Below are 24,830 nucleotides of genomic sequence, written 5' to 3'. Positions count from 1 at the left end.
GTACAAACAGCGGCGTATGGATGAATCTGTGCGCACATGGCATGCGTAAAAGCTGCTCCCTCCACTACCCTGAGCGGTGGCTAGGGGGTGCACTGTGGACACGGTGTGTGCATGGTAGAGAGACAGAGAGGGAGAAAGGAGGAGAGAGAGAGTGAGTGTGTTGGTAATGTATTCCTGCCTGTGGCTGGGCTGGTCACATGGGGAGAGCAGCCTGTTTAAAACAGCCTCGGCTCGTTCAGTCAGAGCAGTGCGAGGCTCGGAGACAGACGCACACGTTTCTCTCTGCCTCTATTTTCACGCACACACACACGCACACACACATGCTCATGCACGCAGACGGCAACTTTCCTCTATCGGACTGACATTACGCACACAGCCGGGATTGACGCGCTCCTCCCGCTGCAGTGGAGAAGAGGATAACGAGTGACAGATCAGGAAAAAACAAGAAATACAGACATTCCCAGTGAGTAACTCATTGTCATATGTTGCTTTTTGTGATGATTTCTTTTTTTTTTTTTTTGGACTACTTCTTCTGCGCTGTCTGACCAGGACCTGACAGGAGGGATAGAGTTGAATGGAAGGAGCTGAGAGGCACAAAACATGTAGAAGGACAGACATAAAAAGCAGAGGAGAGGTGACAGGAGAGAGATGTGGTGCTGGTGGTGCAACATCGGAGTAGCTCTCCATCCATCTCTGCCTGTCTGTGGATCTAATGCTGTTAATTAGCAGCGTGCGCTTGGAATGAGAGGAATGCCGTTGCGCGGAGCTGGAGTGGGGTTTGTTTCGGACTCTGTGCTTTTTTCCTGTGTATGTGTGTGAGTGTGTGTCCTTTTATTGTGTGTGTGTGTGTGTGTGCGGGCTGCGTTGTGGTGGTCGCTGATGTTGAGCAGATTCTCGGAGACATGCAGCTCTGGATGCGTTTAATAGAAAGCTATTGATATGCAGATGGAGGTGGATAGACCCGTCACTGCTCTCCGGTGATATGAGTGATGTACTGAGGGGGGAAAAGGGGACAAGCTCTCCTCCTTCCTCTCTTCTCTCTCCAACTCTCGGTGTATCCCTCTCTCCAGCCTCCTGCTCCTGTCTCTGGCTCCTTCATCCTCCCTTCCCTCTCTACCGCTGCTCTAACTATCCCTCCCTATCTCTGTTATTTCATTAACTTTCCTCCTCAGCTCTGTAAGATCTCCTCTTTTTCTGATCCAACTCCTTGATTTCCGTCTCATTTTCTCCCCTACATGCCAGTAGATTCCTCGGCTGTGTAGAAAGAGAGAGGATTGCAGAGTTTGAGAGGAGGGGAGGGAAAAGGGGGAGAAGAAAGAAGAGAGAGGAATTAAGGAGAAAGTGGAAGGAGGGAGGGGGGCATTGAAAAGGCTGACACTGGCTTGGACAATTAGCCCGGGGAGTCCGTCCTGGGGTGCTATTCTGAGAGGGGCTTTGGCCCCTGGGCCCTGGGCGCTGGGTCACGGGATGCCTTGACCCTTCCAGTCGACAGCTAGGCATGGGAGCCATTATCACGGCCTGATTGATTAGCACTGAGCGGAAATCCCTTTTCTCTTCACTCCTCGGGAGAAAAAGACGGGAGGTTTTTGTCCTTTTGCTGCTGCTGGTTTAGTATCTGCCTGCCTGAATGTTGAAAGCTCTGGCTCTGGAGGTCTGCTCTCTGTGGATCTTCCCCCTTTTTTTACAGCAACATGTGTTTGTTTTTGTTGGATTGAACATTTATTTAACAAACACGACAGAAAAGATCTGTTGTTGGACTTCCAAAATATCTGATTGTGCTTTTACACGAGTTCTTTCACTCTCACTGATCTTCTGTGAGCTGTGCACCTGTAGAGGCTGTCAGGGATGCATCCAGAAGAAAAAATAAATGAATAAAAAGGAGGAAAAATAAATGAGTGTGAGGGAAAAAGCAATAGAAGGCCAGAGTGGTGAGGGAGCGTATAGTGTGGGACAGCTCGGGAAACTGAGCTCCTCTCTAGTCGGTGTTTTTCCCCCTTTCTTATTGTGACTCTCCATCTCGTTTCTCCCTTTTTGATCTTCCCGGTCCCATCTCTCACTAACTCTCGCTACTTTTGCTCTCCCTCGGCTGCGACCCCCTCCTCAGACGGGGAGTTTAGCGGGGTGTTTAGCCCAGCTCACGGCTGATCAAAGCGCTGGGTGTCAGACTGGGCTTAGCCCCGGCACTCCTAATGGAGCACCGTTTTCATGCTTAGTTGGTGGTGGAGTGGGAGGGAGTGATAGGAGATGGAGGGGGGAAGAAGAAGAGGAGGAGGAGGAGGAGGACGAGGAGGGTGAGCAAACAGAAAGACTGACAGAAAGAGTTCAACAGGGGGGGAAAGACGGCCAGACAGAGGGGACGAATACGACATGCATTCAGATTAGAGCAGATGGATGATTTACAAGCACAGAAAGTGAGAAATAAAGAATAAACTGAACACAGAACAGACACAGAAAGGCAGAAGGACGGAGAGCAGAGCTGGTCGGCGTCTTTCTCGTGTTTTATTGGAGCAGAGGAACGCAGCACTGACGGTTCGTACAGTTTAGGCCGGCGCAGGATAGCAGGATAGCTCCACACATGGTTTGGTTTTAGGCTGGAAGCAGCACCAGACGGGAAGAGGCCTCTGTGTGTGTGTGTGTGTGTGTGTGTGTGTGTGTGTGTGTGTGTGTGTGTGTGTGTGTGAGTGTGTGTGTGTGTGTGTGTGTGTGTGTGTGTGTGTGTGTGTTGGAGAGAGATAACGAGAAAAGAAGAGAGAAGTGTTTGTGTTGTGTGTTTGTGTGCGTAACAGACAGACATGCATTAAAAGCATATATTGATTTTTAACCGACTGTAAAAAGTCACCTAGATCTGTGGATTCTTAAACTGAGAGTTCTTCTTATTAAAGTCTTTTTTAGCAGAGGAAAGAAAGTGAAAAAGGCTCTATTTTAACCTTGAAGAGTGGTAATTACATCTTATTAAGGGTCTGAGGCGGCTGACAGAGAGACAGTGGTGACATTTTAAAATCATTTTCATGAAGCCGGGAGATAAAAGTTGATTGAGGAGTGACATCAGGGCTGATTAATTGCATGCTTCTGTTGCTTTTACATATTTCTGAACTTCTTTTCTTCTCCCCCCTGTCATTTTTCTTTCACTTTTCTTCACTTCAATCTTTTCCTGAGTTCTCCATCATCTCCTTCTCCTCTCATCACACAAGTTTCTCCTCCAACCTCCTTTCTATTTCCATTTCCTCAACCTTCCTCCTCCTCTTCTTACTCTCTCAGGTCCACTCTGTCTTGCTTCCTCTACACTTTTATTTTTTCTCCTCCTTGCCTCTCCTCTCCCATCCCCACTTTGCAATGCTGATGTTTATGCTTCTCACAGAAGAAAGGTAAGGTAAAACTAGGATAATATTTCCCCTAACATACTTCCTGCCTGGGTAAACATGCTCCGACAGATGTCCGAGCACCGGTCTGATCAGAGCAGGGCCGAGTGAACGCTGTAACGTACACAAGGGCTACAAATTGGAAGCTGATGTGGAGACGGTTAGAGGCTTTCTCTCGCTTTTAGTTGGCTTTTTACTCTTAGATAGCGGTGATAATCGCATGAAAAGCAGCAGAAACTTGTAAGCAGGTGTCTACACTTGATTGTTAGCAGAAGGACCCGACAGCATCCATCTGCTGCCCACAACACATGACCGCTACACGCCACGCCTACCAGACGGACGCTGTGCACGCGTGTTGGTTAAGGTCATGGTTAGGGTTAGGCTTACATGTGCGGCTCACATGTTTCAAAAGTTATGCCCCGACACGACAGCAGGCTTTGATCAAACGCGTCGCATACGTTTGCAATCCTTCTCTGGTATAAAGTCTATCTGGTTGTGAGATGTCAGATGTCAGTCAGAGTCTTACAGGTAAATCCTGAGTTATGCATCCATGAATTTATAGTTATCATAGCTGCAGGAAGTAACTGGATCAGGTGCATGTTTAATCTAGATTTCTGCATTTTCAGGCCTAGCTACCTCTAAAACTCTCATCAATCTGCCTCTTCAGCTACCAAAACAGCACTATACATGTCATTATTTTGGATATTTCTAACTTTAGCTGCTTATAAGTGAAAATATTAAAGATTTAGATTCGATAAGTGGATTCCGGTTTGACAAAATGCTGTCAATGTCACTGCTACGAGGCAGAGAACGAGGGGAGCTGGAGCAGGAAGGATGGAAAGAGGAGATTTTAGCATTCGTATGTATTTTCCTTGCCTCTGTGAAACAAATGCAGGCGAGAGCTTTGTATGCAACGAGCCTCCAAACAGCAGCGAAGACATTAAAAAGCCGGAGCGCTCCTCTCTGGCGATGCACAGCTCCCACGCTTTCCCTCCGTCTCACCCGCTCTCTCTTTAGTTAGATGTGCCACTTGCTGTGTGCTTTTATCTAACTGCACCTAAGGGTGTGAAAACATGACAAGATTTTGTTAAGATTTGGCCCCAATTAAGCTGCCTCACATGCATTTCAGAGACTCGCTTTTTACGACTGTTTCCTCTCTGCACCCTGAGTTGGAAGATCTGGCTCGGAGGGGGCCTCGGTGTCTAATTATTTTGGTGATCCGAGAGGACTCCCATGCTTTCTTTGTACATTTTTAATGGGGGGAGGACATGCAGGATAGCAAGCTGCTCTCTAATGTCATAACTCACACCATAGCAGGACCTCAGGCTTTAAGAAGTTGTGAATTTATTTCAAAAAATCCGAGCTGTGTGTAGTTTTTGTGTGCATCTCGACTTAAACTATTCAATATTTGTGCTCCTTTTCTGTCTTTCCCTCTATTCTATTTGCCTGTTTCTCCTCTTTTGAGAAGCAGCCTTTTTGTGTGCCTTGTCAACTTTTGTGCGTGCTCGTGGGTCAGTGTATGCGTGTCACATTGTGCATATCAGCTCTGTTCTGCTGTATTTGCATCCTGAGACAGCGCTTCTTTCAGCCCCGTAGCATTCCTGCAGCCCGCCAATAGAGGAGTTTGACTCCTCTAACTTTGTGATCAAAGCAAACGAAGGATGAAAGGGGGGAAGTGGAGAAAATCGTTTATGAATATGCATCACCCGCCCCTCCTCTTAACTCCAGCCCCCACCCAACCGTGCACGTGCACACACAATCAAACGCACACAAAAGCTGCCTCCTCCAGCAGGGGGCAAACACTTTAAAGTGGATTTGCCCCACAACTTAGAAAAGGCCATTCACATCCTGTTAACGTACCGCTGGAATACAACCACCTGACAGCAGCTGCACACTTTAATGTGCAACAACCTGAAATTTATTAAGAAAATAAAATCAATATCATCAACATTCAGCCTCAGTTTAGCATTTCCATATTACAACTTCCAGATCACAGAGTGTCTACAAAAGAACAAAACGTTGTCACAGAGATTGGGAACTGAATGATATAGTACTTTACTTTAAAAAACAAAACAAACACAACACAAAATGCTACAAAAATGAGACACAAAATGAGAAAAACGAGAAAGAAAATGACAAAAAATGAGACAAATGACACAAAACAAGAGACAAAAAAAATACACAAAAAAGATTCAAAGCAACAAAAAACTGTAAAAACAACACAAGTGTAACAAAAAAATTACAAAATGCCAAAAATGATACACAAACCAATAAATAAAGCAAAACACAAAATGACAAAAATAAGACAAAAAACACAAGCGAGACAAAAAGGAAATGCAAAACGACAAAAGACATGAGACAAATGACACAAACGACTTTAACGTGCACATGCTAGAAACATGCACACATTATTAGCATTATTTATTTTCTGCATTCTGACACATTAAATGGTTGCATTTAGCATATATAGAAATATTTCCTCAGTCTCATGCACTCAGCGTATGTACAGGAAATGCATCTTGAGGATAAGCAGCTTGGAGTAAATGTGCCTGCAGGCAGTGGTACAGTATGTTAGAGTACACAGAGCTGGAATACATGATGTGAGAGAATCATCAGCCATTCTGAGGGCATGGTGAGTGTTGTGGGATGTGTAGCCTAGATGTGTCTGTCTGTTGACTGCTATATAGACTAATGTGCAATATTTATGTTCTCAGTGGGCAGCAATGTGTAGATGCAAGACGCACAGCGTGGTTTTTATATGTGGAAAATAACAGATTGTAATAATAAACTAACAGCAGAATATTTAGTTGTCATTCTTGCACTATATTTGAGATGTGGAATTATCTTGATCTAAGCCTGGTTGCCTGACATACAAGTTCATGCTTCAGTTAAAGCGAAGATGACCCAGCTGTGTAGGAATACTTTAAACTGAGCGATAACAAGACAAAGGCGGCGTGCCAGATATGCAGTTTGAAAGTGACCCAGTAGAGTGGCATGACAAGTACTAAAACTCACTTAAATGCTGGAGTCAAAGGAGACTGTTTGATGATGTAAAAAAAAGGAGACCATTCTAGCTCTGTACCCACTAACAGAAAGGCAAATACAATGCTTGGAAAATAGTTGCAATTGATTCAAAAGTACATTTAAGTATAAAAAATGCAATTCTTCCTGTAAATATCAGAGTAGTTCAGTCTAACTACTCATCCATCCTCTGACCTACACCCAGAATTAGATATTAGACACAACAGGTCCAAAAACTGATAATGGAGAAAAGATAGGAGCTCTATTACAATGCCAGAATGGAAAAAAACTTATGAAGACGATGCCCACAAATGTTTAAAAATTCCAATTTATAAAAAAAATGTTTTATTTTAGATGCACCGTGTCTGAACTACAGGACTCAGAAGGACAACATTTTGAATGTGGCTCCATGGATTGTTGCCCAACAAATGGTTTTAAGGTCCACCCTAGAGACAGATGCTTCCACTGAAGGTAGAGGTTAGTGAGGAAATGTTCCAATTCCCTTGGTTTGAACTTGTGAACTCATCAGGTAAATGTAAACTTTGTCTATTTGGTATTCCATTGTTGTTTGTTGACAAGCGGTACACTGTTTTGAAATGGGTAAATCAATTGTTTTAGTGTTGTTATGCATTTACGATGAGTATAATAGGACAGAAGACGGCATACAGTTTGCACTAACATCCCTTTATCTCCAGAATATTCAAAGAAATGCACAACTTTCCTGCTGCAGAGATGACGCATTCACAGATTGGTGTGGAACTTTTTGGGCCGTGACCATTATTTGATTAATTCTCAATCAAAACTTGGGTTTTTCTACCTGGTGCTGGTTGTTTGGCTTCCATGCTTTGGTCAGGCGCAGCGATATTTGCGATTCAATGTTGTTTCTGGTGACAGCATTATCATAAATTCCTTAATAATCTACCAACTGCTATGTAATGTTTCTGTAGAATTGCTGATTCACACTTGGGTGTCAAAGAATACATCTAGTATGAGGTGGATCAGATGAACAGTTCTTGAGAAAAGTGATAGAAATCCTCCATTTGTTATTAAGATGAAGCGGTATCCTTTGTCTTTCTTTGTCAGATCCCTCGTAACGTTTATTATGTATTCCAAGCTAAAAAGAAATCTATGTAAATTGAAGTCGAAATGTCAGTATCAGGAAGGTAGCAAAAGGAATGTCAACGGTCCAGATTGCAGAATGAGTTCTTTAAATCTTTGCAGTGTGTAAGATCGGCTGGTTTCTGCATCCGAACACAAGGAGGCGAATCGGGGGAGTGAAGCAGAGAGCTGTGGGGCTTGAAAGAGAAGCCGGGAACTGAAGAAGTGAGACAACGGGAGGTCAGCTGTGGCTAACAGCAAACTGTGGTCACTTCTGGAGGGAAAGAGGAGGTCAAGAGCAGTGACAAGGAGTTGAATTTAACTAAAGGAAAAACGCTCTCACCTGAGACGCTGCTGACCGGGCAGAATGGAGGTGAGCCGAGGCGTAGCTAACAACATATGTGTCTTCTGGAGGGAGGGATTAAAAGAGACAAGAGGACTGGAAAGACGACTCAAGAGGTGAGGAGGAGGCTAACAACAAAAGTGATTGTGGTCAGAGGAGAGGAGCAAGAAAAGTATAAGAACATCGGAGATTCAATTACGGAGCAGAAGACGGGTTTACTGAAGGACACCATCAGGCCTGATTGGGACTGGAAGGAGAGGGGATGATATGAGGAGGAGTGGAAGGACCTGGCAGAGGCTAACTGCAAGCACGATTATGGTCAAAATGTGGGAGAGGAAGACTACAAGCAATGGAGATGAGTCCAGGAAATTAGAGGTTAGGAAAGACCATGAAGAGACACTGAATGTAAACCTGGAGGAGAAAGGATGTCTGTGAGTAGAGACGGAGAACACAGGAGGGTGACGCCATTATGGTCACCGGCATGATTGAGGTCAAATGAAGAGGAAGTGGTGCAAAGATGAGAGGAAATGAAGGAGGAGATGATGCAGAGGAGGCGAGACATGGAGGCGGTCATTGAAAAGACCAGGGGAGTCAAACTCATCTTAGGTCAGGTTCCACATCCAGTCCAGTCTGATCTCCAGTGGGCTGGACCAGTAAAATCACAGCAGAATAACCTATAAATAATCCAATTTTTTCCTTTGTTTTAGTTCAAAAAAGTACATTCTGAAAATATTCACATTCAGTTAATGAACAAACTGAAATTTGTTAAGAAAATAAATTAAATTTCAACAACATTCAGCCTCAGTTTATCATTTCCACATTACAACTTCCAGATCACAGATTATTGACAAAGGAACACAACATTTAGTCATCTGGAACTGAACGATACAGTATTTTATTTTAAAAAACAACAAACACAAGACAAAATTCTACAAAAATGAGACACAAAATGACAAAAGCGAGAATCAAAATGACAAAAAATTAGACAAACGACACAAAACAAGAAAGAGACAAAAAATTAGACAAAAAAGTTACAAAGCAACAAAAAAATGAACAAGTTAGACAAAACACTAAATGACAAAAACAAACCAATGAATTAAGCACAAGACAAAATGACAAAAATAAGACAAAAATCACAAGTGAAAAAAAGGAAACAGAAAACGACAAAACAACAAAAATATGAGACATGATAAAAGTCAGTCAAAAAATGACAAAAACAACAAAAAGTAAATATTACAAAAATGAGACACAAAACAACAAAAGAACAGTGAACAATCTAGTATTTTACTTTATGATCAGTCGATCCGAAGTGTGATGCGGAAACACTACAATTCAGTTATTTTTTTGTTTCCTTTCTTTTCGTTTTTTTTTAAAACTCATATTAAAACATGACATCACTGCCCTGTGTGTAGAAAATGTTCGCCAGTGTGGGACCGTGCCACGTTATTAATAATTCACTGCGTTAAAAATGCATGAATTTTCCATCAATTGGAAAGTCAGCACTGGGGCACCCACTTTATACCAGCATGCAGATATCTTCATGTGGACTTTTTTTTTAGGGGGGTGGTTATATCGGATATATTTATTTATCTTATGTAATCCTTTGTATGTGCACATCGTCAGAAAGGCTCAGGGCTCTGCATGTGTCTGTATTTGTGTAGGTGTTGTCCTTCCACTGCCTTTGTCCACTGAAGCTGCTGTTGCTGCTCACGTCCATCTCTTTCCATATCCGTCCATAAATTTGCCTATTGGTGTGCATGTGAGAGTGCATGTGAGTGTGTGAGTGAGTGGCTCTCTCTCTCAGAGCTGGGGGCTTTTAATCTATTAAAGCCTGATCCTTAAACACTAATCAATGTTCCCTTTTATATTTCCATTACAGTGCAGAAGGAATGGGATAAATAAAGCATGACAGTGGAGCTCAGTGTAGCAGCCACGTGACGCTCAAAGGGCTCGGCTTATTTGTGCCAAACACAGGTCGCAAGGCAATTAAAAGTCATTTTGCTGGTACTTTTTATGGCTTTATTGGTACCGAGGTAAAAGCAAAAAAGTGCAAAAACTGAAATGTTTAAATAGCTATTAATCTCTCACCTCAAAGACAAAAAGAATTCAGTGGATAAGATGTGATGGATGATACATCAAAAGAAAGTTTGCTAATCAGGCAGCTGGTCGTTGACAGCTGGTTTCTCACTTCATCTGTAGTTTTTTTTTTTGTCTTTCTGGTTTCAGCAGTTAACTTGTTTAGTTTACTATTATCCAAATCCAAAGAAAACATGTCTAATCCAACAAAACAAGTTGTAATAAACAATGTTTTCTTGTTTAAAACTCCAAAGAAAGTCCTACTTCATTCATCCGAGCAGGATTCGTTTGATTGGAAACAAAAGGGAAAAGTCTTCTTTATTAATCATAAAGTTCAAAGAATGCAGTCAAAGCGCTTCACGACATGAAGAGCAGAACTCTCATCTGCGTCTGTAAACTAAAAGGATGAGTGTTGTGTGTGCTTTCACTCTACAGATAATAGCCTGTTGTGTTTTTCTACCAGCAGCTTCGTGTGGTTGGCTTTTTTTCTCCTCTTTAAACGTCGCGCTCCTCGCTGGCAGCGTTGCATCATCCTCTTCAGACCGTGTTTAAGTGCTGATGTATGTAGCTGTCAGCGGAGAACGCTTCAACAATGTGTGCAACTGTTTAAAGGATGATTTACAGAAAACTACTGCAGTGCAACAGGAAGCCGCGTCACAATCCCCCTTCCCATCGCACCCCTCTTCTTTTTTCTTTCCCAATTTAAAAGCGACAGTATTTGCCTCTTCTCAGAGCACACTTTATTAGCGGCGTCTGCTTATGTACACGTCCCTCATCCTCATTTAATTTAGTACACTTAAGTGGCAGATTTGCGTTGGACTGTGCTGCCTTTGGAGTGTACTTTATTAGTGGTGTCTGGGTAACCCTCCGCCCCCCGTCCTCAGCCACCACATTTATTTAGCCGCTCCTAGCCAACAGTATTTTCTCTGCAGGAGTGTGTGTTTTTTCCGCTCCGCTGTGGTAGTTTATTAGCAATGTCTCCTTTGATAGTTAGTGTGCACGCTTGATTATGGCTGAAAGGGAGTGGGCCGGGCGCTTGGCCGGAGAGGAAGTCTGCCTAATGATATTAACAACATCCTTTATTGGGTAGCTACTGCAGGCAGAGGGAGGGGAGAGGGAGAGGAGGGGGCTGGAGAGGGAAAAAAGGGAAATGGGCGAGAGGAAATTTTAAGGGAGAATCAAAGGGACAGTGTGCGGAGGGGAAGGGGGCTACTTTGAGTTTTAGCCAGAAGTAAAACGAAGAAACGCTCAGAAGGTACAGGACGAGAAGATAATCAGAATGGAATTATGAGGCAGGGATCATCTCTATGCAGCCGACCCTGAAACAGCATTAGGATGGTAGATTTTCTCATTTCCCCTCATATATCACACAGAAATGTTCATCTGTTTGGACTTTTGCAGCATTTGTGTCACAGATTGTCTAGTAACCCCGTCTGATTCCATCAGGAGGTCAACTGTACGTCTGTCTAACGGGCGTCAAACGGGTTCCATATTCAGCCCAGTTTGATCTGAAGTGGGCCGGACCAGTTAAAATACAGCATATTAACCCATAAAACTCCAAATTTTTCCTTTGTTTTTGTACAAAAAAAGTATGTTCTTCAAATGTTCACATTTAATGAACAAAACATCATGAACAACATGAAGTTCAGAAAAATAAATTCAGTTTCAGCAACATGTCTGTTTATCATTTCCACATTATAACTTTCAGATCAGAGCGTCTACGATGGAACACAACATTTAGTCATGATCGCAACAGCAACAGTTGGACAAGAAAAGACAAAAAAACAAGACAAAATATTACAAAAATGAGACACAAAATGACAACGAGAACAAAACGACAAAAAATGAGACCAACGACACAAAATAAAACAGAAAGGAGACAAAAAAATTTGAAAAGTTACACCAAAAAAATGGACAAACGACAAAAACGAATTACATAAATGACACAAGCGTGACAAAAAATGCACAAAACGACACAATACAATGGATAAGGCGAAACGAAATGAGAAAAATAAGACAAAAATTACAAGCGAGACAAAAAGGAAACAAAATGATAAAAACAAGAAACAAAATGACAAAAACATGAGACAAACGACAAAACTCAGACAAGAAACAACAAAAACAAGACAAATTATTACAAAAATGAGACACAAAATGACAAAAGAACAATGAAAATCTAGTATTTTACTTTATGATCCAAACAACTTGTCATGGTCTACAAATGATTTAAAATTTATAGTTTTACTAATTTACAATCTGCAGTTAATGTCTTCTCTGGAATTTTTACTATTTGAGGACCGGATTGGACCCTCTGGAGGACCGCTTTTGGCCCACGGGCTGCATGTTGGACACCCCTGGTCTAACAGCTGGCAAGGAAAAACAGCAATGATTATTTATTACTCATATTAATTAACGATAAAAGCAGCTGTCAGAGAAAAAAGAATACGTATATATAGACAACCACACTGCATATAAAGAGACCAGAGCGGTTCCGTTATTAGATCAGGCGGCTCTGCCTGTGGTTCACATGTTTTCAGACCAAGTCCAACTGTCAGGAGGCCACGTCATCCCGGCAGATAGACGCTTAATGCAGACATCTCATATTAAACCTGACAAGTGAATCTGAACAGAGGAGCATCTCTGGTTAGACTGCTGTCAGGGAATATGAGGCTGGTTGTCTGCAGCAATCAGAGAAAATAATGAATAGAGAGGGTCAGGCGGCTGTGGTTGCCGTTTTAACCAATTACTCTGTCAGCGTTGTGAAGGAGGACACGGGTTTGTGTGCGCTGATGCAACATTTGCGTGTTTTATGTGGATTGTCTCCGTCTTGTTGAGTCAGCAGTTCTGTCATGTTGGGATAATGTGACATACATGTGTGTTTGGCCACAAACACATGCAGAAATAGGATTGTCATAACATCATCTTCCCAGGTCCATGTTGTTAATTCCCAACACAGATACCCACATGTACACTCCAGATCCACGGCCGTGCACAAAAGACAGGCACTGAATGGAGGGGATTATTTCATAACCAGTTTATGTCCGTTTTGTGTCGCTGAAAGACATCCAGACACAATAAGAGACTTGAGGATCCCCTACAGTGTAAATAGAATGGGAAATAGTCCACGTATGCAGAGAAAAGCATATTTTTTTCTTCATGGAAGTTTATTACAGGCAAAAAAAAAAAAAAAAAACTGATCTGAGCTGAAATCAAGTCAAGATTTGTGAGATTTTCTCTGTTTTTAGCTCAAATTTTGTTGAGCTGAATGTGAAAAGACACACAGACCTGGACTCTAGTGGAGATACAGAAGAATACAAAAAACTCAAATAGACCAGGGGTGTCCAACATGCGGCCCGCAGGCCAAAAGCGGTCCTCCAGAGGGTCCAATCCGGCCCTCAAAGTGGAAAAATTCCAGAGAAGACATTAACTGAAGATTGTAAATTAGTAAAACTATAAATTTCAAATCATTTCTAGACCATGACAAGTTGTTTGGATCATAAAGTAAAATACTAGATGGTTCATTGTTCTTTTGTCATTTTGTGTCTCGTTTTTGTAATATTTTGACTGGTTTTTGTCTTGTTTTTGTCTGATTTTTGTCATTTGTCTCACATTTCTGTCATTTTGCTTTTCGTTTTGTGTTTCCTTTTTGTCTTGTGTTTTTTGTCATTTTGTGTTTTTTGTCTCACTTGTGTTGTTTGTCTACTTTTTGTCACTTCGTAACATTTTTGTCTCTTTGTTTCATTTTGTTTGTCTCATTTTTGTAATATTTTGTCTTGTTTTTGCCTTTTTTTTGCCAGATTTTTGTCATTTGTCTCATATTTTTGTCGTTTTGTTTCTTGTTTTTGTTGTTTGTTTCTCATTTTTGTCATTTTGTTTCTCATTTTTGTCATTTTGTGTTTCCTTTTTGTCTCATTTGTGTTTTTTGTCTTATTTTTGTCACTGTGCTTTGCTTTATTCATTGCTTTTTGTATCATTTTGTCATTTTGTTTCTCGCTTTTGTCATTTTGTGTCTCATTTTTGCAATATTTTGTGTTGTTTTTCTATTTTTTTGTCTTTTTTTAAAGTAAAATGCTACACTGTTCAGTTCCAGATGACTAAATGTTGTGTTCCTTTGTAGACACTCTCTGATCTGGAAGTTGTAATGTGGAAATGATAAACTGAGGATGAATGTTGTTGAAATTGAATTTATTTTTCTTTAGAAATTTAAGGTTGTTCATAATGTTTTGTAAAAAGATCATTCCTTAAACATTTTTGCACTAAAAGGAACCATTAGGAGTTGTGGTTATTTATAGGTTATTATGCTGTGGTTTTACTGGTCCGGTTCACTGGAGATCAGACTGGACTGAATGTGGATCCTGGACTCCTCTGAAATAGAACATTCGGTTTTGATGATATTTTGCTTTCTAATAAAGTTTGCAGTTCTGTTCGTGCTCAACTCCTACAGTCTGTGAACTGTCTTGTGCCACTAAATCATTCCTTTTCTCATGAACTCTTCTTAAAACTGTTTCTATAAACCAAACAGTAAGGAAAAGAAATCACATTCACTCGCCTGAGAATTTGGATCATCAAACATTCATGCAACGCTTTTGTTTTGTAGAAAACCATTCGTGAAACAGCGTATCTTAACAGATTTAATCAAAAGCATCATCTAGCTGAACCTCCAGAGTTAAAGATACTAAATGACAGCGTGTTGACGGTTAAACAGCACCCGTCCTCATCTCCTCTAACACCCGGTGAAAGCTGTCACCTTCAGACGCTCCCTCAGCACCCAGAAATGTCAGCGCTGGCAGTTTCCTCTGTTTACCTTGGCGATGTGCCTAAGATCCCCATACTCCTCCCAGATGTGTGTGCGCGTGGAGACGTGTTTATTTGTCTGTTTGTGTGCATGTCAGTCTCCGTTAGAGTGTTTGCGTGCAGCTGTGTGTGTCTGACTTCCCCTGCATTGTGTGTCTGTGTGTTTGACGGACGCAGGTAAATAAACTCGTCCTCCTGCTCCGTGTCTCTCTGTTAGCGGTGTCAGCATCTCTCTGCACCTGTGGCTAAGGCAGTGTTTCTCAAATAGTGGGGCGCGCCCCCCTGGGGGGGCGCAGAGGCATGTCAGGGGGGGCGCAGGAGACTGGGAGGAAAAGGTCCTTCAACACGGAACTAATTAGCTGAACTATTGTTTTAACGTCGGCCTGTTTTTCGCAGCGTACAACAATACTGAAATTGTGCTGGCCCATAGACTGTATATGCCATAGATATAAATAATAATAATAACAATGATCTTCTGTATATATCTATGGTATATGCACTGGCCGTTCAGACTCCGAAGTACAGACTCCTGAGAACGGGAGAACGTATCGTTAATGTGCAGTCGGAACACCAGCGTACTCGATCACGTCACGTACTCGGCTCATCTCCTCCGATTATTTTTACCAGCAATGTCAAACATACGGCCTGTGGGCCAAAACCGGCCCACCAGACGGTCCATTTCGGCCCGTGGGACGACTTTACAAATGATAAAAATTACAACAACATTAACTGTAAATTGTAAATTTGTAAAATTGTAAATTTAAAATAATTTCTAGAACTTGACAAGTTGTTCTGATCATGAAGTAAAATACTAGATTGTTCAGTTCCAGATACCTGTGACTGAATGTTTTGTGTTTTTGTAGATAAACTGTTATCTGGCAGTTACAATGCATGTGTAAATGATGAACTGAGGCATAATAGGCTACTGTTGAAATTGAACTTGTTTTCCTTAAGAAATTTCAGGTTCATAATATTTTGTAAAAAGATAGTTCATTAAATGTGAACATTTTCAGAATGTACTTTTTTGAACTAAAACAAAGGGGAAAAGTTGGAGCTGTTGTTATTTATAGGTTATTATGCTGTGATTTTACTGGTGGGGCCCACTGGAGATCAGATTGGATTTATGTGGTCCCTGGACTAAAATGAGTTTGACACCCGTGATCTTTATATATATATATATATATATATATATATATATATATATATATATATATATATATATATATATATATATATATATACGCACGAAGTTATTGGGGGGGCACGAAAGTTTTTTGTCCTCTGAAGGGGGACCCGACAGAAAAAATTTGAGAACCATTGGGCTAAGGACACACATCAAACACGCACTGTCACGCACCTCACCACCAAAATACAGAAAACAGCCTGACGTCCTCTGAGCAGCTCCTACTTTGTGCCGTATGGAAGACAAGTGTCGCCGTGACACGTGGAGTGACACTCTGCGATGGACTGACGCCCACGGCTATGTCAACATAGCATTTGTCTTTTTCTAGGATCTCCCCCCAGGTCCTACATGACTCTTTTAGTTTTCTGTGGGCCTGTCAGTGTGTGAAGGAGATCTAGATAAAAAGACACACCTTTCACCTGTCTGTGACTGGGAGGCAAAGTGGAAAATAGTCCTTTATCAGAGAGGATTTTTTAAAAAAAGGCTTTAAATGACTTTATTTTGTAAAAAGATAATTCCTTAAATGTGATCATTTTCAAAACGTACCGTTTTGCACTAAAACAAAGGAACCATTAGGAGTTGTGGTTATTTATAGGTTCTTACACTGTGGTTTTACTGGTCCGGTCCACTGGAGATTAAACTGGACTGAATGTGGAACCTGGACTAAGATGAGTTGACACCACTGCGTTGAACTGTAGATTTGTGTGCAACAATTCATCTTCATCTTGACTTTCCTATTATTATCATGAGAAGACTGGAATGCTTTTACATTTCTAGCCTCCAGTTGGGAAAAAAAAAGCCTTAAAAGGTCACTCTGGACAGACACGTCCCTCCCAGCTAAAACCAACACTGTTAATATGGAAGCAGCCCTGGCAAAAACCAAACCGGACAGAGCATGTAAACTGGCCTCCTGAAGCGCCACAGTTCTCTGGCCAACAAATTGATGTGTGGTGGATAAAAAGCCCGTGTCCAAACACCAGCTGAACACACCATCTGTTTCTCTGCGACTCCACTCATTAGGGATACAGATCTTCATTTATTTTTATTTCCCTCGTCATTTCATGGGCATTGCTGTCGCCCTACTTCTTTTTTTATTTTCTCGCCATCATGTACCTTTTGTAATTAAATTTTTTTTGAGTGTGGTTTCATAAGAGCTTGTTGTTGTAGCTCATTCTTTAAAAAATCATGATTGCACCCGTTTGCTTTTAGCATTTCAGTCCAATCAGCCCTAATAATGTACCTTTAGGAAACATTAATTACAATCGGTGGTACGATGCCTCCATTTTACCCTCATATTCATAGACACACATAATGTACTGTACCCTCGCAGTGATCCTGCTGCTGCTGTGTTCATTATGTTCTTCTGGAGACCCGTCAGCAGCGAGCCCAGAGGCAGCAGTCCTGCTCGTCTTCTGCCATCTCTCCCTCCAGATGCAACCTTTACATGCTCCATCTGTGGCTCTATGACTGCTCTCCACAGCCACCTGCTGCAACAGTCACCACCAGCCTCATCTCCCCTAGTTTCACTAACATTAGCCGCGTTATTTGTTGCAGGTTTTCATCTAAAAGTTTAGTTTTGTCTTAAATTTGGGCAACTAGCGACCGCTGCACAGCTGAGAACTGGTAGCAAAACCTGCACTGGAGGGGAAACTGTTAGGAAAACAGATTGCATGTGTTCCACAACAGTTCATGCATGTCTTTGAGAATGTGTGAGATGAGCGGATTCGATTTCACTGCAAAGGCATGTTGAACAGTCGGTCAATTTCCTGCTGCACGTTCACTTTTCCCTCCCCATGACAAATTCCTCAATTTCCTCACAACACATTCCTGATGCATTATTGGTCATGGACATTATATGGTCCCACATAGTCCGTCCCTCCGAGTTTGGGACGTATCGGGTTGCTGGTGTGTTAATGTGGGTAAGAAAGAAAGACAAAGAAAGAAAGAAAGACAAAGAAAGAAAGAAAGAAAGAAATACAAAGACAGACAGACAGAAAGGAAGCAAAAAAGACATAAAGAAAGAAAGAAATACAAAGACAGACAGAAAGGAAGCAAAAAAGACAAAGAAAGAAAGAAATACAAAGACAGACGGACAGAAAGGAAGCAAAAAAGACATAAAGAAAGAAATGTTCTGTCCTCGAGGCCAGTTATTTCTACAGAACCCTTCATGTCCAAGACAATTCAAGTGCTTTACATAAAACATTAACCCTCCTGTTGTCCTCAATTATGGGCAATAAAAAATATTGTTTCCTTGTCTGAAAAAAATCCAAAAATTCCCCAAAATTCTGAGAAAATTGCAAAACCTTCAGGAAGAAAATTCCAATGATTCCTTAAAGTTTCCCTTAAAACTTTTATTTTAAAAAATCTCTCAAATGTGGCAAGAAAATTCTTGTGAATATTTAAAAAAATGAGTAAAAATCTTCCAAAAAATCCTAAAAACATCTAAAGTGATTCCATATATATCAGTAAAACTTCTAATATTTTCTTTAAGAACATTCACATAAAAATCAACCAAAATCCAGTGAAATTTGCTGGATTTTGGTCGATTTTTTTGGTGAATGTTCTTAAGAAACATTTTTAACATTTCTTTTTTTCCACCAAAAAATGTTCAAAGATTTCCCACAAATGTTGAAAATGTGGACATCAGAAGTTCCACTGTGAATTTTTTTTTTTCTTTCTACATTTTCAAACTTTAGAACAGGTCAATTTTGACCTGCAGGACGACACGAGGGTTAAGAGCATTACAGTGAGGTGCAGATAAAACATTAAAAAGAAAAAAAATCATAATAAAATCATGTACAGTAGCTAAATTGAATTAAGAAGATTAAAAGCAAGGAACAGTCTAGATAAGTTAAAAGATACCGTGCAGATTTCATGTATCGGCGTGAGAAAATAAATGTTTTTCACCTGGATTTAAAAGTGTCTACATTTGGTGGAAGTTTAATCTCCACTGGCAGTTTGTAGCAGCTAGATGCTGCTTCTCCATGTTTAGTCTGGACTCTGGCCTGGACTAGACCTGAGTCTAAGAGCCCTGCCGGGTTTGTATTCTCTGAACAGATCACAGATGCATTCTGGGATTTATAAACCATCAGTAGGGTTTAGAATCTGTTCTGTGACTGACTGGAAGCCAGATCTGCACTCTCTGCTAACCTCTACATGGGGAAGGCGTTGCATGGTGTTGAAGGAGTTTCCAAAGAAGAACGTCGACTTCCTTCATTTGAATTTAATGGCTTTTTTATTGTCCATATTTAGAACTGGAACCACTTTGCGAAAGGAAATCACGCTCCAGTCTCAGTTTACCATCTGTTTATTACATAAGTACATGTAAGAAGCACTCTGCATTGATTGGCTTCCTCTTTTTACTACAACTGTTAGGATAAGATAAGGGGAAATGTCCAATCAGCCAGAGAGAATCCGACTCTGGTCTGAATGCAGCTGATCAAGATCGTGTCTCCGTCCATTATGAAGCAGAAACACAACAGCAGATAAACAGCAGATACACAACAGCACATAATGACTACAATATTCATCCATAAACAGCTTCCCTAGATGAGGCTTTACAGCAGAGGGAGAACGTTTTCTGGATGTTTGCGGTGGCAGAAGGAGAATGTTTTCTGGATGTTTCTGGTGGCAAAAGAATAACATTTTCTGGATGTTTCTGGTGGCAGAAGGAGAACGTTTTCTGAATGTTTGTGGTGGCAGAAGGAGAACGTTTTCTGAATGTTTGCGGTGGCAGTGGGGGAACTGACACGGCTTCAGGCTTCCACATTGTTGAGGGAAGTTAAGGAGGTTTAGCTCCAGTGTGAAATCCATACTGAAGCCCTTCGGTTCTGCTCCATTAGACCGGCGGTCCGTGTGAACGTGGGAGTGTGTGTGTTTTTGCATCTGTCAGTGTGTGTGTTTTTGCATCAGTGTGTGTGTGTGCGTAGCTTCATTCTACATGTGTCTGCATGCAGATTATTCTATAGAAATATGGCTCTTTGCACTGGTACTTGTGAGTGTATAGCAATGGTATTTCCATTTAAATGTGTCTGGTGTGATTCATGACCCTCCACTAGCGCATAAATCCACCGACTGGTAGCTCAAAAAGACAGAAATGTTGGAGGGGAAAGAAAAAAAAGTGTCCATATGGAACTTATCATACGCCACCATATTTCTCCATTACTAGAAGCAATTTGTTTTAATTGCCTACTTAGAAGTAATATGGCCTCAAACTCTGATTTTTTTTTCATAAAAACCTAAATGAAATATGAGAATGCCCATTAACTGCCACGATTATGTTAGAATAATCAGAAAATTGAGTTGTCAGGACTGGAAAGCCTCCTTAAGATGGTGGTTACACAGCGAACACAGTGTGTGTCGGTGTGTGTGTGTGTGAGAGACTGCTGTGACTTAAAATCTAATTCTAAGCTGATTGTTTTTATATATACCTATCTGGAAATGATCATCAGTGACAGTTTTATAGTTCAGTGATTCACATTAGGTGCAGGCGTATAAAACTAGTCAGGAAAGGTGTTGTTTTACCTGAAAATAGATGATATTTTTATATGCGAGAACGGAAAAGCGGAATAATTTGAACACCTGGCTGCAGCTCATCCTCTCAGCCGTGATTCCTAAATTGCACCTTGGCCTCGGCGTGCACTTCATCTGACTGGCTGGAGGGGCGTTAATTAGTTTATCATAATCCCAATTTTTCAATGCAGCGGACTCCATGCCACACATTTCTGCTGAGTCAAGAGTTCATGAATAGCTTTTGCTCCGACTTAATTTCGCTGATAAATGGCCGCGAGTGCAGCTTATGGGGGACAATTTAATTGACTGAGTGTGAATTCTAAATCTCCGAATGATCGCCACATCATCCCCGCTCTGACAATAACGTCCGTCTCCACAGCCTCGGATGTGTCACGAGCCGAACAATATCGTTTGATTCCACGTTCCGGGGCACAATGCGTGGCAAAATGAGCTTGCCAATCTCGGATTGGCGCTGCTATTTTTAAGATCATTTGAGTGGCAAAAAATAAATTAAAAAAATGAGGGAAAATAGAAGAAATGGGTCAAAATATTAATGGAAGAAAACCTCTTTGAAATCAACAGTAAGTCAGTGCATTCTCCCCTCTTTTGGTTGACATTATTCATATCAGACCGCTAATGTACCCAAGGCTCCAGGTATTTCCTTCTGATGTACAGCACTTGATAACATATGAATGTAGTTTATGTACATTCAGCTAACCTTAGTCTGGGAGGATTATGAATATTATTGGAATAAGAACACGTCTCCTTCTCACAATGGCTCCCACTTTCTGCTCCGGGCTGTTCTTGACTGAGCTCTTGCGATCGTTTTTCATGTGTGAGAGGCTTTTAGATGGCTTTATTTTCAAAAGACAGGAAGACAGGATTCTCACGGGGCTGTGACACTCCTATTAGCAGGACGTTTTCTCACACTCCAGCTTAGACAGATCATGCTTCCATTCCACCCTGACATGTTTTGGAAGTTGTGAACTTATAAAACAGATTTTCTGGAAAACCCAACTTGTGTCCATTTCGAGAAAACAGCTCAGAGTGTTTCTCATTCTGAATGCAAATGCTACCACTGCCTAAATTAACATGGATTCTGTGCTGCTAGTATTGTGCTGCAATATGTAAAGTTGGTTTTAATGGACTTTCAGGGGCATAATGGGCTACTCTCTGCTGTTTTTTTTCTATGTTTCTTGACTCCCAGCTATCCTCCCCACTCCCTAATCCTGTTAGACAAAAAAACAAGACCTACATGGGAGACTTAGAGAACTGCTTTCATTATTTAAGGAACAGAACACACCTGTGGCACATTCGGAAAACAGTGTGTTCAGGAGAAATACATTATCGGTGGGTGTGTGAGCGGCTGGCATCAATCACGGCCAATCAAATCAGCTCCTCTAATTCCCTTTAAAAGCAATGCACTCCCCGCCACGAGGTACTGACAGCTTTATTGTAGAGAGTCCTGGACGCTTCTTCTGAGAGGAATACAAGGTAGTCTGGACTGGATGTTGTAGTCTAAGTATACATAGTACCCTAAATATGTATATATGGTGCTGGAAGGACAGATGACATGTCCTGTCAAGTTGAAAACAATCTGTTCAATGTGAAAGTCTGACCTCTATTCAGCTCCTGTCATCTGAAATCATTATAACTCAATTTTGACGTACTATTCACGCATCATCTATACAAACTGAAGAATTAGACCAGAAGTGTCAAACTCATCTTAGTTCAGGTTCCACATTCAGTCCAGTCTGATCTCCAGTGGACCGGACCAGTAAAATCACAGCATAATAACCTATAAATAACCACAACTCAACATTTTCCCTTGTTTTTGTGCAAAAAAGTTCACATTTAAGGAGCTATCTTTGTACAAAACATCATGAACAATCTGAAATTTCTTTAAAAAAAAATAATTTCAGCAACATTCAGCCTCAGTTTATCATTTCCACATTACAACTTCCAGGTCACAGAGTGTCGACAAAGAAACACAACATTTAGTCACAGCTATCTGGAAGTGAATGATATAGTATTTTACTTTATGATCAAGACAACAAAATTCAGACAAAAAAAGGCAAAATATAACAAACACGAGATAAAATGTTACAAAAAAGAGACAAAATGACAAAAACAAGACACAAAATGACAAAAAACGAGAAACAAAATGAGACAAATGACACGAAACTTTAAAAAAAAGACAAAAATTAGACAAAACTTAGAAAGCGACAAAAAAGGGACAAACGATACAAGCAAGACAAAAAAAGACAAAATGACAAAAACAAGACAAAAAATTACACAAATGAGACAAACGAAACAAAAAATGACAAAAGTGACAAACAAAACAACAAAACGGACAAACAATGCAAGTGAGACAAAAAAACACAAAACGACAAAAATGATGCTCAAAACAACAAATAAAGCAAAACACTAAATGACAAAAGTGAGACAAAAAACACGAGCAAGACAAAAAGGAAACACAAAACAGGAAAAACGAGAAACAAACCAAGAAAATCATGAGACATGCGACAAAAGTCAGACAAAAAAAACAACGAAAACGAGACAAAATATTACAGAAATGAGACACAAAATGACAAAAGAACAATGAACAGTCTAGTATTTTACTTTGTGATCAAAATAGCTTGTCATGGTCTAGAAATTATTTTACATTTGTAGTTTTACATATTTACAATCTGCAGTTACATTTGCAGACGAAAAGGTTTCAGATGACTAAAATATGACAAACTAAATGGTGTGTTATTCAAAAGACTAAATCAGAATTTGCTGTTAACGTTAATCCTGGCTGCAGCTGAGTAGAAAGAAAGACCGACACACATGCAGTCAGCATGCTTATAGTTTCTATTGATCAGTAACCTGTCCGTACGGTTCAGCAGTACACACACCATGCATACGGAGTGTGTTTTCTGCAGTAAAAATGTACTTTTAGCTCTGGAATTTTGTTAAATATAATTTCTTATGCATCATGTTGATTAACAGGCTGGTCACAAACATGTGTTTCAGTGGCTTTTGTTTTTTATTTCACAAGTTTTAAACGTGAATCCTGCTCTTTACAGCAGAAAGGACTGATCCTAATTACTCTTCCTCAGTTCTCTACCTGCGTCTGTGTGAAGCTAAAATCTGATGGCTTCAGTTTGACTCTGCTGCCGGCTGTAGCCTCCTCCGCCGCCTACATTTTTAATGAGTGGAGTTCCTTTGAAGTGCTCGTGTAGTCGTGTAATAATCCTGAACAAATTTCAAAATTAAATAGAATTTCCTGTGAAAAATGAAAGCAATAAAGTAGGAAGTGTTTTTTGTTTCAGGTGTTATTCAGTGTGTCTGTCATATTTCTTCATTTTCTTTTTCTCGAGGGGCAGAGAATGATGTGTTTTGATCCGTATGCTGAATGCTCAGTGATATAAAGCAGCTTTTAGTGCCATCTAAGTCTGAATTTGCACGTTTTCATGTCATATAACATCTTCAATTATCCTCCTTCTCTTGATGCGACTTCTAATCAATGGAATCACGACAATTGTCATGTGCGAAAAGTCAAAAGAGCTGCAAAACAACTCTAAGACACTTTCAATTTAGACCCTTTCCTCTGAGGAGACGACACATTTCTGAGGTCCAGACAGAAAGAAAAAAAGAGCGATTAGCATAGAAAGATGGGACGTTTAAGTCTTTGCAGCACTCACATCTACAGAAGGACAATTTGCTCAAACAGCAGGAAAATTGGTCTTCCTTTTCTCATTTTATCGCTAAAATCTATAGCAGACAAAAGGCGGAGTAATCTCCCTCCACTCTCCATTCACGTCTGAGACGGCGGGTGAATCGTGTCTGTCTGCCTCTGCCAGGTCCAGAAACAACACAGTGCCCATGCTCTCTTTATTTCTGCTTTCACAAGACGAGGAAGTGCTCATAATCAAGACGTCACAGTCCAACAGCTGCAAAAGCCTCTGTGAACTCTACTAAAATGGGTTCATAGGATGTATTTCTGTGCCTTTCTATTTCTACCGGATCCACAGATGCTATTTTCTGCCAGTATCCAGTGTGTTCTGGGTTTAAAGATGCTGATTCCATGAAGGGTTAACGTCCTCGCTTCAGGGCTTCTCTCCAGTATGAGCAGCGAGTGTCTCAGTGTAAGAATGACTCCCATTCACGCAAAAGCCAAGAGAAATGTTTGACCTTTAGCCAAATTCAGATAATTTATGCTGTAATTAAACATTTCCTATGCGATGCCTTGTGGAAATTGAATGGAATGAAAGGGGTTGATTTCATTTAATTACCGTTCCGTCCCCATCAGTGGCATCGCTAATATGTCAGCTATTCATTAACAGAGTAGAACAGCCTGTTTTTCACTTCGTCACATATTTTGTTATATTGTCTGGAAATAATAAATTAAAAAAAATTCAGAATTGCGTGAGAGGCTTTTTCCTCTACAGGGAATGGT

At 40.8% G+C, this 24,830-nt stretch overlaps 1 protein-coding gene across 1 annotated transcript in view; it reads left to right on the top strand.

Moving 5' to 3' along the window:
* Positions 1-231: 231 nt before the first annotated feature.
* The window catches only part of cntfr (ciliary neurotrophic factor receptor), a 291,630-nt gene continuing 267,031 nt past the window's right edge, over positions 232-24,830 (top strand). Inside the window, exon 1 of the mRNA XM_055019226.1 lies at positions 232-463. The gene's annotated coding sequence lies outside the window, so the exon portion shown is untranslated. The remainder of the gene's footprint in view (positions 464-24,830) is intronic.

Source organism: Amphiprion ocellaris, chromosome 17, assembly GCF_022539595.1.
Source record: "Amphiprion ocellaris isolate individual 3 ecotype Okinawa chromosome 17, ASM2253959v1, whole genome shotgun sequence".
NCBI classification, from domain to species: domain Eukaryota; kingdom Metazoa; phylum Chordata; class Actinopteri; family Pomacentridae; genus Amphiprion; species Amphiprion ocellaris.
The sequence above is the reverse complement of the archived record's forward strand: the minus strand, read 5'-3'. Positions and strand labels throughout refer to the sequence as shown.